The 18,148-nt window shown below is 43.5% G+C and overlaps 1 protein-coding gene across 2 annotated transcripts in view; it reads right to left on the reverse strand.

Moving 5' to 3' along the window:
- The window catches only part of LOC120899776 (serine-rich adhesin for platelets), a 65,059-nt gene extending 47,503 nt beyond the window's left edge, over nucleotides 1-17,556 (reverse strand). Inside the window, exon 1 of one of the 2 annotated variants that reach the window (XM_040305988.1) lies at nucleotides 16,467-17,556. The gene's annotated coding sequence lies outside the window, so the exon portion shown is untranslated. The remainder of the gene's footprint in view (nucleotides 1-16,466) is intronic. The other variant, XM_040305991.1, reaches the window with a different exon arrangement.
- Between the last annotated feature and the right edge of the window lie 592 nt (nucleotides 17,557-18,148).

Consider the following 18,148-nt stretch of genomic DNA (forward strand, 5'->3'; position numbering starts at 1 on the left):
TTCATATATTGCATCTAATGTTCAATGTATTATATGTGCAACACAAATGCGTTCGTTACATTTAATTTAAATGTTTGTGTTTCAATTTTAAAATAAAAGAAAAAGGAGATCAATGTCACTGAATTAGACAGTTGCATTGGATTTTTACGTTTTTAAAAAAACATATTTTCTAATCCTTCTCTATTGATCCAGACCTTTACATTCCTCGGATTTAGGATTCGATTTCCTAAAGCTGCCACCTGAATATTATAGGCCATACTTTACCGACTTAGACTTTGCTCTTAGTGAGTTTCTCCATCAATTGAAATAAAGCTCACATTAAGAAATAAGAGTCTCACTTATTAGCACAACCACATTACTGGTACATTACTGCTGAAAGCTTACAGCATTGAAGTCAGAAACGCTCACAGCACCTACAACACCATAAATATCATACAAAGCGGCAACATCTCGTCAAGTGCAGCTCGTTAAACCATTCACGCGGCCAATAGTTTACCAGGCAAAGTGGTACAAACTCTCGACTTTTAAATTCCATCTTGGCTGGCTGATTAGTCCGGTTTCGATGAAATATATACGAAATGCCGTTTGCTAATTGAAATGAGTGGTGCTCATAGAGGAGAATAGCACTAACATTTGGATAGGAGATCACGAATATGCATTAGAGAAGAGACTGTTTTTGTGTAAATTTTATGGAAAACGCAAAGTATCTACGTTGCATATTAGACGGCAAACCCACCCGAACAAACGCCGCAAATCAACCGCGCAAGTCAAAAAGCAGCAATCCACGTGGGGTTTTTATGCCGCCTGCTTGGTCTCACCACATGTTGTGCGATGTGTCGTGATCTATAATTTTCTTTCCGGTTCAGTGGCCGGTTCTGCTTTCTCTGCCCGCCCAAAGCGAAGGCACAAAGGGGCAAAGGGATCTGGGTGCAGCAGCAGCAGCAACAAAAAAAAAGGGAGTCTCCATGTGCGCACGTGATCGTGATGCGGTCCGGGGATTATATAAAGTATATAATTTCTCCGCAAATGTCATGTCTCATTTCCGGTAAGGTAAGGCATTAGGTACGGTTCACACGAACGGCTGGCAGAATTATCTTTGGCAATTAATTTAAGCCTATTAGAGATGCACAAATTGGTCTCCGGTGCACGGAGACGGAGACAAGTGGCAGCCTCCCAGAGAGCACAAAAAAGGCACAACATGGGAGGGCTTTGCCAATGTTTCTGCGTTGGGTGCGCTTGGTAAGTACATGCCAAAGCAAAAGCACATCTGTAAGCGGTTTGCTAACAAGCAGTGGCGTTAATAAATTATTTTAAATCCACCGTTTGACGTGAAAAGAAAAAAGGACACGCGCTTCGTCCCTTCTCAACTTCTTAAAGAACAAAGACATTCCCACTGCCTTTTTTTATTTCTTCCCCAAAACCACTTTGCTCATCCCATCACACCGCTTGTTCAGGCGCGAAAGGCGCTTTGTTTGGGTGAACATTATGCAGAAGCAAACAGCCAACCACAGGTTGCTGGCTGACTGGCTGGCTGGATGGTGTTGTTAAAGCGATTAAAGTAAAGTTTCCCCTCGCGAACACCGGTGGCTCTCCAGGTCAGCCGAATTACAGCCGCTTTCGGTGACCCTAATGAGCGGCAGGGCCTTCTAAAGCCGGCTGGTACACTACCGAACGACGTCCTGGAGGTTATTTTTTGCTTCTTCTGTCCCTCTCTTTAGTCCAACCCGTCCATTTGCAAACTTAACCCCTTTCCAGCCCGCAACCTATTAGCTGCGCTAATGGTGCTCGATCAATGCCGAAATCATGATGGCGAACGATCTGGCCCGGCTGATGGCTGAAGTTATCGTTAAATATTTTGCTTGCAGCTCAGCCGCTCCGGCTCGTCAGGACTGTCCGGCCGTGTTTAAGGTGCACTTGATGAGTACGCACACGACAGGCAGGGAGCGGGGGAGGCTTCACACGGGGGCTCATGAGTTGAGTGACTAGTTATGAACCACTTCTACCGTTATTATTATTATTATGATGAAGTTGATGATGTTGAGCCAACGTTTACCCTGGCGCGGGATACCCTACTCCCTAGAGGCCGGCCGATTTCGTCGGAGGATAGAGTTTTGATGCCTTCGATACCAGGAATCATGATGATGATGATGCGAGCAGCGAGAATCTACAGCAGCAGTGCTGTAGGAAGAGAAAGTGCTTTCAAAACATTCAAAACGTTCTCATTGGCAGCTCAAGTTTGCTTCGGGCGGGGAGTGTTCTGTACCAGGACGAGGATTTTGGAGCATCGGATTTGAGGAGTGCTTTGGTAGTACTAATGACTTGATATTTCAGTTACATAAATTTCTGGAAAGAAGCACTTCTGAAATTAAATTTAAATAGAACGCAAACACTATCAAACTAAACCATTTCCAACAATGCATTTCGTGCTACTGCATTAATAACAATCAACATAATTTCTTAAACTCTAGCATTACATCATAGCCTAACGCTGCCCATGCATCGTTTTTATAATTTGGATTATTAACTAGACAAATTTCAATACCTTTTCCACCGCTCCTGCGCATCATCAACCCATCATCAGCCGGAACTACCGTTAGGGCTGCCGGCTTGCCTTCATTACCCATCTTCGGGCCATCCAAAACGAAATTGAACTGACAAGTAAGTAGTAGCTGTAGTGCTTCGAGGCTCCAACAACCGAGTGAAATAATGGCATATGAGTATGATGATAATGGCAGGCCCTGGTCGTGTATGGGGTAGTAGTAGTAGCTGTTACGAAATGCGGCTCTGATCGATGCGCACCATCAGCGCACCAAAATAAACGGGCGTACTTTCGATTTCCGTTAACATCTTTAACCCTTTTGTCGGCTTTGGCAGGGAAGGTTGTTTGATGCAACGGAATGTTGGGATGCGAAGGCAAGGTGGGTTTGTTTGAAAAATAAGACAAATGCACATGTTTAGCACCTGCACTCGGGACTGCGCGCACTTACTCATTACCTGTTGAGACACTAAACGATTGTTGCGTATGTGCAATGTGGTTTTAGTTTTCATGAGCACAGACCACAATTTGTCTTGGATGTTCGTTGGTGGGTAATTTCTCAACGTCAAAGTGAATTAAAGGGAACACAAAGAAAGGAGCGGGGCTTGAAAAGTGTGAAAATTGATGTGAAATGTCAAACCCTATTACGAGTCTAATTGCTGAGATGTACGCGAGCAGCTAGCGCAAATATTGAACCGAACAGCGGGAAGGCCAGCGGGCTAAATCGCTGGCTTCACGTTCGTGTGAACATTTTTCTTGCCCCGTGCATCGATCATAAATCAAAGCGATTTGTGTGTCTGTGTGGTTTTTTGTTTCTCTTCTCTTTTCAGCTCTTCTAAGTTGGTTTTTGGGAGTGCGATGATGATGATCATCCACAAGCGAGTGGTTTTAGTGCCGGTTGAATGTTTTTTTGACTTAACCAAGTTCTGTGAGGAATTTTGGACTTTGCGGTTTTAAGGGTGCACTATACTTGGAAGGAAGGTTAGCAGGTTATGGTTCATTTTTTAAACTAAATGAAATCGTTATTTTAATAATTTTTTTTGGTCGTGTTTGTTTTCTTTCATGTAAGATCACTCGTTCAATTTATAATATTGTTTCAGTATAATTACAGTTAAAGCATGTAGTTTAACATTAAATACATTTAAATGAGATAAAAAAACACCTGCTGATTTTATTTCTGTAAAAATCAAATAATGAATGATTTTTAAAATTTTCAATTTATTTTCTATTTAATCAGTATTGCAATCGATGACGCTCTTTTTCTTAACTTTTTTAAGTTACTTCATGGTTTCATATATTTTGCTCACTCAATGCCTATTATTATCAATGATAGTAATAAGTTAAGGCTTGTTAAACAATACATAGCTTAGTATATGATAAAAGTACAACTGATTCAAATAAATAATTACAATTTTAATGATAATAAAATGCAATACATAACATATAATCTCAGCTGGTCAAGGCATGGGCGTTTCCGAAGACAGCCCTAAAGCATTTCCACTGTGTTTCAAAGCAAACAAAATAAACCATAATATTATATCATACCTTTAATCCAATCAATGCCTTACGAAATTACCTTCATCTCATTTCCAAACATTATTGTCCTCCTTAACTGCTCCCTTGTTTACCATTCCGCATGCCGGTAATATCCCATTCCCTTGTGCCAACAATTCCGTTGCAATGTTTGCACACAAACACACACATTATTCGGTTACGATAATCGGATTTCGACCGGATGAGCACCGATCATCCGCGCAGTAGATCACCGCCTTTTAATCCGCCGATGATTCAAAACAACCCGACCCGACTGGCCCGACGCCATTAGGACTGGGCAAACCGGGTCCCACCAGGGGCGGCAACTTTTTTGGGTTGCTGCCGCTGCTGCCACCGCTGATTACGGGTAACAGGTTTTCGGTGTTTCGTAATTTTACTCCGCCAAAAACCCGCTGCGATAATATGGATGCGGTTGTCTGTGTGTGTGCGTATGTGTGTTTATGTTTCTTTTAAATTTGTTTCACCTTCCTCCGATCTTTTCCCAGCGCCTTGAGAAGGAAGCCGGTTGCTAGCGCTTTTGCTGCTCCGCGAGCGTTCGTGCGATCGCCTTGGCATCCGATCAGGCTCGATGATGTCATACCGCGACAATCTGCGCCTGAAGGAATCGCAAAAGTTTCCTTTTTTCCCCCTTCACGTACCAATCGTTTTCATTGCGCCCGCAGATGGCGGGTGCAATCAAATTTCGATGGAGCACTTTTAGCGCAATGTTCTCGGGGCGCCTTAAGGGCGGTCAGGAATTCTCCTGCGATTCGAAAGTAATAGTCCATTTATTTGCTAAAAGCTTAACACCCACCGCTCACTGGACGGACTGGTGCGGACAATTGATATTCGGTGCACACACGCACACTTGTGGCGGGCTGTGTCGGATAATGAGTGGGTACCGGCGACTGAGCGTCAACTCCTCCCTGCCGAATGGGGCAAATAGCTCTCGCTGAAACTTGCCCGATGGGAGCGATTTTCCTTAAGGACACAACTTTTGCTGCGCATAATTAGGTACCATAAAAGACAATGGCACACAGTGTGCGGGTAGGGAAGGGGGGGGGGGGAAGCGCATCGGGCACACAAAACTGTCGCCAGTTGAACGGTACAGGGTAACCACCGGCTGGTAATCGTAATAATTATAGCACTAATTATAATCATCATAATGGCAACTATTACGAACGAGAGCATCTTGTTGTCGCTTTCGGTACGTCGCACGGTTGATTATCGACATGGCATGGGAGGTTCCTGGTGCTAGTGGCGAGGGGGTAAGACTAAGAAGAAGCCTGAATAGAAGCCAAAGCAGTTAGAGAGCAGCGCATTTATTTAGCGCTATTTTGCTAAAAAAATCTTCAGTTTCACTAATCTTCACGGGTGGAAACAACAAGACGTCAAGGAGATATTCCCTTCGGTTAGCTAGCGAGCAAAAGCTTCCGAAGCTCGCTTCTCCCTTTTGGTGGAATCTTGAAGTCATCGCGCGTCCGTCCATTGCAGCTGACGATGACGAGCCAGAACTTGGGATCGTTTCCATTCCATTCGCGGATTAAGTGACCGAACGTGGAAGACACTTGTTGGTGGAGAAGCGCAGGAAGAAGAAATGCCGGCACAAGAGAGACATAGAGAGAGATAGGGAGAGAGTGGAAGAACAGGAACTCAACACAGAGGATCGTTAGCATAATTTTCTGTCACATTCTTTGACGAACGGATGGGATGAACATGGGCCAAGCAACACTCTAGTGGTGGTGCAATTTGCAATTGATGGTGTGTTTTTTTTCTGCACTTCTCTCTATACTGTCTCTATCTTACAAATGCTGAACCTTTTTTGCACTACTATTCCAGCTTCAATTTAGCGAAGAAGGCTCTTTTTTTCGCTCGCGCTCACCACCCACAATCATTAGTGTGTCTTTTTCTTGATTGCTTTGGAGCGATGTAGCTTGCAGCAGCAGAAGAGAAGAGTGAGCTACAGAAACATACCCCGTCTCCAGAATGCTACAGTTTGGTAGGCCGAATGGTTGTAAAATTCCATTATCATACTGCCATCACGGGCAAGCCAGCACGGGTCGGACAGCACGGAAAACCCGGCTAGATGCGGCAAAAAACCACCCAACCAGCCACGGGGGTTACGGGGCGAGCAATTTTGATTAAACATTGATGACTTTCAATTCAACGTGCTGATGGTGCTGGGGTTGAGGTTATACAGGGTTTCCCACGATTTATTGGTCAGTTCCCATGATTTATTGGTGCGTTCCCACGATTTTTTGGTCGTATCCCATAGATTTTTGGTTCGTTCCCATAATTTATTGGTATTTTCCAATTGGATATCAATACAATTGGACCAACAAATTCTGGGAAACGACCAAAAAATCGTGGGAACGCACCAAAAAAATATGGGAACCCACCAAAAATTGATGGGAACCAACCAATAAATCGTGGGAAACCCTGTAAGAAGCTGGAGACGCTGGGACCGGTAGAATCCAATGGGTCGAACCGGTTTTTTGTTGCTTCAAAAGTGGCAAGAAACTGCGAACGCCACGAGCCGGTGGACGCGTATCGTAAGACGGCATGTCGGTTCGCAGCAGTAACCACCATAACCATCACGGTTGTCCTATGGCTTATCTAAAGCTTTTTCTAGGCTTGTTGTTGTTCTGCTGCTTTGTTTTTTCCACTTGCTCCGTGGGCGACTGAAGCTTAATTTGTTGGGCTTGTGTTTTTTGGTTTGTTCGTCCGTTTACATGACGCTGTTCCTTTTGAGGCTCTCGGGTTTTTGCTTTATTATTCGCGTATAATAGATAAGACACAAATTTGTTAGGTTAAGTGAAGTTAAGCGATACAATGATGGCATTTGATGTAGAATATGAAACAAAGAACAAAAATAGAAAACTTTGTTCAACAAAGCAAGAAGAACATTAATAATAAGATAGAAAAAATATAAAGCAAATGTAAAACGGAAACAAACGAAGAACATAGATATTATATGTCAAATTAAAAGAAAACAGAAAAGAATAATAACGAAGAGGTTTTCCAAAATTAAAGAAACAATAATCTGACTACAAATTAGCATATTCAACAGAAATGAAAGTAAACAAAACAAAAAAAGAAAGTGAAATGATCAAGAGACAAACAACTGAAGCGGACATACAAAGAAGAACACTTTCCCTTCTTGTGTACACACATTCTGGGTGAGTTCTTCATGCAATTTAAAGTTAAAACTAAGCTGCCAATTCGTTAATGTAATGGAGCTGATGCCGAGTTTATCGCTTGCCCTCATCTTCGCGGTAAGCCACCAAACGAAGAAACCGCGAGAGAGTGAAAACTCCATCTTCAAATTAACACATCATTCTCGGAAAGCGAATTTTCACCCGACGGTTTCGCTTGTTGTTCGTGATAAAATGCACCTACAGCTTTAACGCTCAACCCGGTCCGCTGAGCTCTCCCTCGCTCACCACACAACTCACCACATGCTTGAGAAGCTTTCCTTCGGTGCTGCGAATTCTGGTGAAATTTAAGTAATTTCTCTCTCTCTCTCTTCGTGCTCCTCGTTGGACAGGTTTCACCCCTGCTTCGTAAATACTTCCACACCGCACGACCGGCTCACGGGCTGACCTTGACGTGGTCCGTTGTGGTGTGTTTATGCGTGCGATGCACGGTGAAAGAAGAACCCGCTTTCGCTGCATCGCTCTGGGGCGGGCAGGGCAGTAAGCATACATTTCCACCTATAGCGATGCTCGTTTCACCATTTGATGTGCTTTTCTCCCAGTGCACATACATACATACGCGCACACACAAGCGTCACGTGATAAGCTCAACCGGGTGTTGCCTCGTCTCTAACCAATCAATCGCTGAACGCCGTTGGCCGGTGTCTGCTCCAGCTTCCAATCTGTTCCGTTCCAGCCAGCCACTCGGTGATCTTTTTTCACCCTCTTCGTCTTCTTTCCTGTTCAGGCTCCCCTCTCGTACCGGTTGGCTGCGAGCGTACGAGCATAAGCACGGGCGCATATCGTACGTGCGTGGTGCATTTCCATGTCGAACGGAACGGCTAATTGAATTGTTTTCACTTTTCAGCGTCAATTTGCGGGCAGCAGCGTACAGGCGGCGGCGAGTGCCGTTGATTGGTACACAATCAGTCACCGCGGGCACCGGACATTCCCGGAGCCGGATGCGCCGCGTACAGTATATGTTTGTGTTTTGTGTGGCAACACTAGCGCGTGTGATTAAACATTCGCCATTTGCAGGGCGAGCGATAGAGCAAATTGGCATTGGGAACAGGATAGAGAGAGAGAGAGAGAGAGATGCCATGGAAAATCGTCCGCTCGGTATGCGTATGTGTGTGCAAAATTTTTGCAAGGAAAACAAATCAATCAACGGCGGTAGCCTTTCTTCTACTTTTTTGGGCTTTCTTTGAGCTTATGGAAACGAGTGATGATGATGATCCTGATGTGCTGGCGATGATTTTCCAACGCCGAAAAGAACATCTGTTGAAAACGGGGTGCTTTCGTTTGCGAGTTGATTGATAGCTTTGTGATAGAGGGTTTGTTCTTTTTTGCTGTTGTTTGCTAGACGGACACATTTTAAAGCAGATGTCGAACGACTTCACATCACGTAGCCGTTTGTAGGTTGGTCGGAGATCGAAGGCACTCATATCGTGGGGAGAGTTTGGACTAACAAGTGATAATGACTTTACCGTCGTTAGGTGTTGATTTGTACCATTAGCCATCGCCTGCCGGCGTGTAGCGTGATGTGATTATGAATCGGTACGTGGTGCCTTAATTATATTTTAATGCATTATGTATCGAGTGCGTAGAAGCTGAAAGTGATGTTTGGCTGCGTTGCATCATTGCTTTTGTTTTGTTTTGGTTTATTAATATTTCATTCAATATGACAAATATCTTACTATTGTCAATATATACGTTTGAAGGATTTTTTTTTAATTAAATCCATTTTATTATCATTTATACTGTAAGTAGTTTTGAAGGATGTCTTTTAACAAAATCGCTTTAGGCGGATTTTAGACAATTTTGCAAATACAGTGCACTAAAAACTGGGTTTTCAATTGTTTGAAATATTTTGGCACACAATATAGAGACATTCGGCCCAATAACAAGGCCGAGCAAGGGAATCATTGCGCCATACTCTGTTGGTCTTCATACTCTAAGTCTTTATATTTGAGAAGCAGTGTATTGGTTTTAATAATAAAAGGCTTAACCACCAAAAAGTAAAAATAAATAAACCAAGTAATTGAAAATAATTAGATATCATTGATTTTCCAAGTGCTAGCATAGCACCCTATATTAGACTCTTCGTTATTTCGTAAGAAAATAACAATTTAGGCATTTGATATATCATCCATAACGCTGAAATCTTCCGCGTTACAAAAAAAAAGGTTTACGGTTTATAGATATGTTGTAAAAAATGTATACACAAAATACTGCGTTTTTATTAAAGTACTAAATCCTCGAACACGCCGGAATGGCAAGTACAGAGCGTTCTGTTCTTTGTACGGTAGTGCAGGTGAACGATTTTTGTATGGTGCACCATGCAAAGGCGTGCGCTTCGAATATGTTTGAATGCATTTTTTCACATTTGAGGTTAAATTATAAGTCTGCATTTTCGACAACATGTTTAAGACATGTTAATTAAGGTTTGGTGAAGAAATGAGGATATACAAAAGTATATTTTTTTTAATTCATCACCAATGTTTAATAATTTTGTTTTTAGTACGATTTTTTCAGTTAGTAATAAAAAAGGTACAAGAAAGGAATATTTTTGTAAAAATTTTCATTAAAAGTGAATAAATTTTACTTTCCAATGATATATTATTCGTCCACCTACACCACAAATCTCATCATGTAAAAAAGGACAAATTTTTGGGGGACAAATTTGTTCGGAAAGATTTTTAGATGAAATGATAGAGTTTTGATGTTACATATTTTTCTTAATTATTTATTTAGCTTTGTAATAAACATTCTGCTGCTATGCGGCTGTTCGTTTATCCGTGCTATTGCGTAATGACAGTTCAAAACAAGGAAAACTTTGCGCGCTGAGGAGGATATATGAAAAAAAAAACAAAAACAATTATCAGAGTCCCGATGAGCCCAGATAAACGGCGCTGCAATGTAATTTCAAATCGCAGGCTTGTTCTATGGTGACGAGTAGGCAATATTGCTTGTGAGAATTCATAATAACAGTATTTGACTTTTTGCTGCAATAACTACACTTTAAAACATATTGTTTGTTATTTATCGTTATTCAAACAGTTTTTAAAGAGCAGATAATGAAATGAGATTGAAATGCCATATAATGCACTTTAATTTCAAGAAAAAATACTAAATTAAACATGACACCGAAGAGAAGGTCGAATAGAGTAATGGTGAGCTGGTCAGACTTACACTTAATTCATTACCACGCAGCCGGATAGTCATTCCTTGCTACAGGGGAGCGATCAATTTTAGGTTTGAGCACATGACGGGCATGTTATTAAAATGTACGGCTTTGTTCAATTTTTCTTGTTTCAAAACTCATGAAAACCATTTTCAAACCCTTTCACAAAGTTCATCAAACGATTAAAATGTAGCATTTCATCACTAGCTTTGATTTTGAATCACAAAATACATGCTCGACTCTACACACTAGCAAAAAGACTGCAAAACAGTAGGAGCTAAAAGCATCCGAACTGGTTGAACAAAATGTAGGAAATCGATCAAAACTTGTTGCTCGCTACTACTCTGCAGTGAGTGCGGAGGATAAAAAAAAAACACAGACAGCATTAATGTTTAATACCGAAACAACACGAGGAAGAGAAATAGTAGAAAACTCCCCAGACACTCGCTCGCTTCCATACGCATAGACAGACATACGCACTTTCCACCAGCACTAATAAACCGGAAAATGTTTCACACTCGACCTATCGTTTTGGTTGGCGAGGCTGTTTTTTGCCGTTTGCTATTCGAGCGTGCACCAAAGCGAACAGGGATCGAACACCAATTTCTCACGCCCCGCCAGTGCTTCGATTCGGGGTGTAAAAGGTGATCTGTCACCGGGCACAGGAAGTACAGCGTCCGAGCAACATTTCAGCACGTACCAAAATGGTTTGTGTGGTCGTGGTTTTTCCTTCGCGGAGCGGTGTGTCACTTGCGGATCAATAAGGAAAGGGTGCTTGGAGTTGGCATGAAGCAGAGGAAAACCAAAAACCATCCACGGATGATGGCATAGTGTAGCAGCATCGAACGTGCACGGCCTGTGTGGATGGTACTGATGATAGTGGTGAAAGAAATCGGTTCGTTAACCGTAATTAGAAAGTGTCTATCGATTTCATCAGGGCCGACGAGGGCCACCCTGCTACATGGGTGAGGCGTGTTAAGCTTTTCCTCTGCGTTTGCCTGCATATGTTAAAGCGGGGGGTGGCAGGGAGGCATACCGAAGCGGGGGGAGGAGTGTGTCGGTCGATACGGAAAAGTTCACTTTTGATGAATGATGATAATGAATATCGGTTGGCACTGGAGAGGTCCGCTGGGTTGTGGTCGAGTTCGATGGACTCACTTAATTATGTCATAATTTATTCATTGCCACTTCGTACTTCCGTTCGAGGAGCCGGAAAAAGGGTTAGAGGCGAAAACGGGTGTACATCTCCTTGCACAAGCTCCTAGTGACATCCGGTGGGCATGGTTTCGAGCCCCGTTCGAGTGCAAAGTTGATGCTTTTGCGCCTTAATTGAGCAATTGAGCTCCCACTGCCGGACGGCAAATAATGATCGATTGAGGGTGAGAGGCGCCTCAGGGATAAAAGAGGGTGAACGAAATGGGTTCTTAAAAGTTGCCGACGACACCCACAACACTTTGCACAAATGACCAATAAATAATTGCTGCACATTAATGCGGTACGGGAGACAGTGCGAGCATCGAATGCCGTTTATGAGAAGATCACTTTATGGAGTTTGGGGGCGATGGGAAGAGGACAATGAAACGATTTTAGCATGGAAAGCCTCGGGACGACTACATCGGAAACTGTTAAATTATTGCCCACTCAAACACACACACATAGGAACAGAAACGGAACACAGGATAGTGAATTGGGTGCAATCAACAGCACAAAAAGCGAGCCCAAACCACCGAACGGACGAACTCATCGGTACGGTACGCAATTTAATAGCGTCCGGAGAGTACTTGGGGGCAGTTTAAAAAAGAAAGGGAGGAGCGTCGTGTGGTTTTGTCGCTTGCGTTGGGGTAAAATATATTGCAATAACCCTCAAGCGATGTCTGCGATACGAGGAGCGAGGAAAAAGCAATCGCCGGGGTGTAAAAATTGGGAAATCGTTCTCGTTTTCCGTATCGAGTGGGTCCCTGTGTGAGAGCATCGAAGCATTAGGGAAGGTATTAATCTCGTTACAACTCGGTTACGGTGCACTTACTTCCAGTCGGAAGGCTTCGAGAGAAGAGCAGTTAGGGCAGTTACATAAATCATACCTTCGATACAGTCAACCGCTTAATCGAGAATACAGTACTGGTTGGTGGTGAATATCCCTGGAGGACACTCTCACGGAGGTAGGTGGGCGATTCCTTTTTACCGATTCTACCATTAGTACCCGCAAGCATGATAATTCCGATGGTCAAATGATCGTAACCGTGTGCTACCCCTAGTGGTCGGTCCAATTTCTTTCACTAAATCATCAATCTCTGCCGAAAGCCAAGCCCTTTCGGGCTGGATTGCCAGTGCTCATTGCCGCTATCGGACGCCACTGTAACAAGAGACCGAGATGGCACGAGAAGCGGCGTGTGCATTATTGGTCTCCGTCGTCGGCCACCGGTTCTGGACTAATTGGATTAGTCGTGCTCGTCGACTGCATTTGTTGTTCGCTTTTCCGCCGACCGCTCAGCCTTGAGCGTCAGCCGTGCCGCATGGGGGTTTAGTGCAGTGACGTCTCTGCCAAATCCAAAACCCACTGATGGCAGGCGATGGTGTGTGCAGGCTCGTGATAAAATGCATGTTGCAACACTGCAACCTCTTCCTGTGGTGTCTCTCTCTCCCACAAACACATAGACACACTGTGAGTGAGAATAATCGGACAAACGGTTGGCCACAGTGGCGTGTGTTTGGCATTTGGCGGATTTGTGCCTATCCCTAGGACTAATTCGCACTGCCAATGGTTCGCTTCTGCAAAAGCAGCAACATACCGAACCGTTCCAGCTGACCTAGAAGCCGACGTCTTACCGCATTGCCGTAAGACAGGGCAGTAAGACGGATTTCGGACCTAACTGAAACCGTTGTTCGGGCCAGTGCGGTCAAACGGGCGCGCAGCAAATGGGTATAATATAATCGAATGTGCTCGGCCCCGGCTAGAAGTTCGTCCCGGGCCTGGGAGTCATAAAAGATAAACCCGTTTTTACCCCACTAATTATCACATTTGTAACTGTAGCCTCATGGCGGGATGCTTTCGGTCTGTGTGTGTGTGTGTGAGAGAGAGAGAGAAATGGAAAAAGGGGAAAGATACGTAAATCATCTCAGCGCTCGCCGGTTTTTGGGGTGTATCGCACCCCGACAGTTGTTCAACTGTTTGATTTGTTACGCCGGTAGAGTAGCTTCCACCGACCCATTCTTACGATCTTGCTGCCTGAACCGCTTCTTGGGAAGCGGAAAAGAGTAAAAGCGATCGAGCTTCTTTAGATGATACGGTTTGGGGTAGAAGTTTTCAACAGTTGATTAGGTTTGATGATGAGGTGATTGCCTAGTGAATACAGTGGGATCAGAAGAGTATGAAGGGATGTGAGGAGGGCAACCCTAGCATTATCCTACCAACCGTCGCGGTTTGGAGTTTGATGATTGACGACCGAGAGAAGAGGATGATCGTTTAAAGCTCGTTGCGTGAGAATGTTAAGCAATTAATTTGATAGCCATCTTGTTAGATTGAGGACAAGGGCGAGATTTATATGAATTTAATTCGCTTTTGAAGAGCTTTCCAGTTACTTTCTATTCTAATTTCTTAGAATTCTAAATCTTCTGATTTTTCTTTAGTTTTGTTTAACAATGAAACGCTTGAATTCTTGTTTGAGGTGATTCCTTAATTAAATAAATTAAATTCGTTTGAAAAACATAAAAATACATTTAAATTAACTGATAATAGCAAAGCTTTAAAATTTATCATTAACGGTTTTTCATCATTACGTATTGTTCTTTTTAATTGATCTGATTTTTCTTATATTTTCTAATATAATTTCAGTTTTTTAAAAGAATGATTTAATTCTTTTGTGGTCGCAATAAAATTGTAACAATCGATTTGATTTTTCACACGAGGAAACAATAAAATTTGGAACTTAAACTATTCCTCGTTTCGGAAAAAATCGCTCCCAAAATGACCAATATCGGCGCGGTAATAAAACGTTACTTCCAAAAACCTTCGCATTTTCGGCACAATCAATTCTTTCGAAAACAAAACCCCCTTCCGTCAGTGCCGGTCCGAACGAAACCGAGGCCTGCGTACGAGCATTATTTAATTTTAATTTATTTCTACTTATTGCCCGGTAACTGTGCCTCCCGGCGAGGCGCCGTAAACGATTCCCGTTTCGAGATCATGAAAATTCATCACAGTTTATCGCACGCCGGTGGGTGGGGGTACAACGAACCGATAGATCGGTTTCAAAACCCCCGACAAAAGCGCAATTTTTACGCCCCCACAAACCTTTGCCGGACGTGAAAAAAACAAGTGGAAAAGATGGAACTGTGAGTATAAATTGGAGATCTACGCAGAGAGAAAAAAACCGATTAAATTTCCATCCACAAGTGTGCGACTTATCGGTTACGTGCTTGTGTGTGTGCAGGTTTTTTTGGGCGATTGGGACACTCCAAGAAGTACCAAAAAAGTATGTTAAATTGCTGACAAAAAAAACACCTCAGCCAAAGCTTACGGTTTGATGGATAGAGCGCTTCACGCCGGCCGTAGCAGAGACAGAATTGGTGGTGGGCCATAAACCATGCCGAAATGGAGCATGCTTGGCTCGCTGTGCATGTGCGTGTGTGTGTGTTTGGGAATGTTAGGCAAGAGACTCCCAGAGGCGTTTGCAAGAAAACACCGCTAAGCCGAGGTGAAACCAGCAAAGCGCGAACTCAAGCACTCGCGGTGCGTATATTCGAACGCCCTGTGCCCTCCCAGCGGGTGTGCGTATTGGCGCGATTTATTTAATGTGGTTTTCTGTTGTTGTTGTTGTTGTTTTTGTTTTGCCAGCCTGCTAAAAGGTAAATCAATCTAATACTGAAATCGTCAAACGCGCTGCTGAGATTGCTGAGCATTCTTGCAGCACATTAGCACCGGCAAATCGATTAGTTCATGCAGTTTCGCAGCTCTTTCGTAGCGCCAGGGTGCCTTCTACTGTATGAACCTGTCCATGGTGCCGGTTTTTTTTTATATATTACAAATAGCAGCCTAGGAAAGGTATTTTCCCGCTCGGCGAGTAGCAAAAGGGGTAGCGCCAACGAATGTTTGATCTGATTTCTTTTATTGCTTTACAGTCGAGCTTTATTTCAGGCATTGACTAGCTGGAGCTTGAATTGGAAGTAGGAGTAAAAACTACATAAAAACCTCTCGAGGCCAAAGAAAGCAAAATGTGAACAAGAAAACTTCCACAAAGTTTGCGCCAACGAAAGCACTCCGTTAGGTAGGCTGAAAAAAGAGGTGTTTATAGCCGTTGATGTTGCTGCTGTTGCTACTTTTTCTACTTCCAACCCACCCATGGCATGCGTTCGGTTTCGGTATTAGTTTGTTTCACAGACGACATAAAATGTGCCAATTTATGCGCCCGCGTGTGTATGCGCAGGATTCAATCAACGATGCGTCCCATAAATGTATTTACGGATGCAAAAAAAAGTCCTAACAAAAAATCTCTTCCCGGGACCTGGGTTTTTCCCTCTCCCTACATTTCACAAATCAATTCATGTGTCATTCCACAATGGAACTTCGTTGCGCTTCGTTTGATTGAGAAAATAATGAAGTTTTCGATGGAATTTTCATTTATTGCGCTGCGAATGAGCATCGATGCTGGGATGCGGCTCGGTCACAGCCATTTGATGGGCCAATGTTGGGGAAGGTTGTCAATATAAAATGGTGGAAAAAAGGGGTTGTCGCTGAGTAAGCAATTCGATGGTTTTTAATTAACAAAATCTGATGAACGGTATTGATTTTAAAAGGGTCAAAACATTGAAACGGGGTCGATTTATTTGCGTACCGGGCAGTTTTATCAACAGAATTAAATTAATGTACGAGACTAAGTTTATGAAACGTTCTGTGAAAATGGATTTGACCCCTCCTCATGCAAAAAATCGCATTCGACGAAATTAATGCAATAAATAATTCATTCGCAATTCACTCACTTTTCCCCGAATGTGTAGATCATGCATTGTAATCTCAACCTACCTTAGCGTGTTATAGCAGCGATGAAAATTCACCCGGCAGGGGTTGCCCGCACTGGTAGAATCGTTATTTTTCCAGGAAAAACTGCTATCAACGTGTTGCGTTGACAAAAAAAAAACTTTTATAAATTTTCTCTTTTTTTAGCACCACCACACCCGCGAGAGAGCGATTCTTCCGGACAGAATATTTTGTTCACTCGTGCACCTAATCCTGCCACGCGTTAAGCCCGTTCGCCCGAATAAGCCTTGTGCGTACGGAGACGAGGATCAATTTTCACACCCCGTTTCTAATCACACTCACCTCACTAACGCACACAAAACGCATCTCGGGCTCGAACGCCCAAACCTTCGCCCTCACGCACGTGTTTCGGTGGAAAATCACGCGACTTTTTTTTTGCACGCCTCACACCGCAAAACCCGTATCGCAAATTCACGCGGTAAACTTTTGATGCCGGGGCTTAGATTCGCGCTCGTGCCAACGACACACACCCTCCCGCGCGCGCCGTAACGTGATCGAGCAGACTGTAGCACTCTAGAAACACGCACGCCAACACTGGACGCACAAAGACAGAATAGAAGGAAAACAAAAACGCACTCACACCCGAACCCAACCACGCAAAAATAGTTAAAATACCAACGGTCGTCTTAACGTCACCCCAGACACCCCCAGGGCTCACTGAAAGCGCGTGATTTTCCTTCGCAGACTGATTATGGGTATCGCAGTACGTACGTACAATAACAACAGCACCGCACCACACAACATCAACAGCACTCACGCGCACTAATGCTAATTCGGTCTGCAAGCTTCGGTCGAGGTTTGGGCTTAATTCTTCGACACTCGTTTTTTCCTTCGTTCGTACCGCGTTGTACCAGCAAAGGGCGAAATGCGTGTTTGAAAGTGTGCTTGTGTGTGTGTGGGGTTGGTTTTGTGTTTTCTGTGTGTTGTTCCTCCCAGCCCGTGGTGGTTCGTTGTTCGATTTTTTTATGTTATGTTTCGCTTGCTCAGCTTTTCTCTCTCTACCGCAACGGGACCGACGGGACCGACCGTGCAGGTGATGTTTGCCTTCGAAGGCACAGCCGAAGACTGAGGTGCGTTTCGCGCGGACGAACTGCGAGTAGCCGCGAGTAGAAGATCGCTCGTGTCGCCCCTTTTCCTCTCCTGCCTTCAACCGCCAGCAAAGGGGGAATCGATCGGTGCTGATCTGCCATGATCACGGAGCCAGAGAGGGTTTCCGATCGGTGCTCGCAACTCTGATGCTGCGCTGATTGGTTTTAGGTGGATTTAAAGAACAATATGTTTTAATTTTATTGGGAAAGTAAATAACAAAGAATTATCGCATAACACGTACTAAATCAACATATAATATACAATATTTTAAAAATAAACTTCCACAATAATTGAAAAGTTTGCGTTACAATAGTCTGCCTCTTAATTGCATGGAGATAACTTGTTTATTATCTTTGCATATTTGTATAAATAAGTTTTTTTTTTAATTTCATGTATGTATATTTTTATGAATTTTGGTAAAATTCTAATGAAATTTTCAAAAATTATGTATGTCCAACGCTTCCTACACTATGACACTGAACGTACTGCCCCGGTCTCTGCTGCTCCTCGTCGGGTCCACTACACGCGTGCTTTTGGGTGGCTTCGTGATTCGTTCTCTCGGCCGGTGGAGCGAAGAT

This window comes from Anopheles arabiensis, chromosome 3 (genome assembly GCF_016920715.1).
Source record: "Anopheles arabiensis isolate DONGOLA chromosome 3, AaraD3, whole genome shotgun sequence".
NCBI classification, from domain to species: domain Eukaryota; kingdom Metazoa; phylum Arthropoda; class Insecta; order Diptera; family Culicidae; genus Anopheles; species Anopheles arabiensis.